Genomic DNA, 1,387 nt, shown 5'->3' with positions numbered 1-1,387 from the left:
CCAGACTTTTCCAGTGCTTTCTAGCTAGCTTGGTCTCCTGCACTGCCTAATCCTGTGAGGGCTTCCCTCTGTCTTCAGTCGGTCTCCTTTCTAGGGAATTCCTCCACGTCTTGTCTGTATTACTCCTCTCTCTCTCTCTCTCTCTCTCTCTCTCGTGCTTACCTTTTGAGGATTTTTCAAGGGCTTTCATGTTCTGTTCCTGTCTTTAATTTTTGCTTAAAATATGGTCATCAGAAAATATTAGCTATTAAACATTACCTTCACAGAAACATGAAATTTTCAATCAGACATAATTATGCCACCTAGCAATTACTACTGTCATACTAAGACTCTCCCTATTTCCTTCTACCTATCAAATTTAACTGAAATGAATAACACTCATGTTTAGTTTTCTTTGCACAGGATAAAGTTCTTAACCAATATTATCAAATATTTTAAGTGAGATTTGATATTTTTGAGGTTAGATAACATTAAATTATATGTATTTCTACATGTTTATTTAAGCATTCTGTCTACCTTATTATTTAACATTTAAATTACTTCTATCTATAGTTCTAACTCAATACAAAGTTTTATCTTTTCAATTTTAGAATTTAATTTATTTACATATGGTTTCATAACTAATAATATTTAATTTCTTAGATAAAGACAATATTTTTCCAAGTATTTATAATCGAAAGAACATGTAATTCCAATTCCCCACAAAAATTTAACTATTCCACCTGCACATTCTTCTTTTTTTTTTATTTAAAAATATGGAATGCTTCACGAATTTGCGTGTCATCCTTGCACAGGGGCCATGCTAATCTTCTCTGTATCGTTCCAATTTTAGTATATATGCTGCCAAAGCGAGTACTGCACATAATTGTCCTATGAAAATTTATGTTCTAGAATTATGTCGTAGAATTTAGGTTAAATCAGAGGTTATGAAATTAGTATTACAATAACCGCAATAATATTAATATTATTACAATATCACATAGGAGCAGGGTAGCACTGTAGCACTGTCCTCCTGTTGTTTATCGATTTGCTCGAGTGGGCAACAATATCACATAATAATAAAAATTATGATTTTGAAGGAACTCTGCGCCAGGCTGTTTCCACTCGAGGTGCCCCAGAGGGGGCGAGTGAGAGCCCTCCCCTCCCCAAGAGACCCAGCCCTGGCAGCCAACTTCTACTACCCAACCGCTGCCACACTCCAGGCCACTTTCTGGACTGCGTGGCCGCACAACACATCATGGGACACTTCCTACCCACTTTTGATGGAGTTCAGACAGTAGGCAACAGATCATAGAGAGAAATGTATATATGTATATATACATATATATATGTGTTTGTGTATATATATGTATATAGATAGATAGATAGATAGATAGATAGATAGATA

The 1,387-nt window shown here is 35.1% G+C and overlaps 1 non-coding gene across 1 annotated transcript; it reads right to left on the bottom strand.

Annotated features, from left to right (window-relative positions):
* Positions 1-749: 749 nt before the first annotated feature.
* Positions 750-856, bottom strand: LOC130023853 (U6 spliceosomal RNA). The gene has a single exon (XR_008792516.1). It is a non-coding gene; the product is annotated as a U6 spliceosomal RNA (small nuclear RNA).
* Between the last annotated feature and the right edge of the window lie 531 nt (positions 857-1,387).

This window comes from Sorex fumeus, unplaced genomic scaffold (genome assembly GCF_029834395.1).
Source record: "Sorex fumeus unplaced genomic scaffold, SorFum_2.1 ptg000024l, whole genome shotgun sequence".
NCBI lineage: Eukaryota > Metazoa > Chordata > Mammalia > Eulipotyphla > Soricidae > Sorex > Sorex fumeus.
The sequence above is the reverse complement of the archived record's forward strand: the minus strand, read 5'-3'. Positions and strand labels throughout refer to the sequence as shown.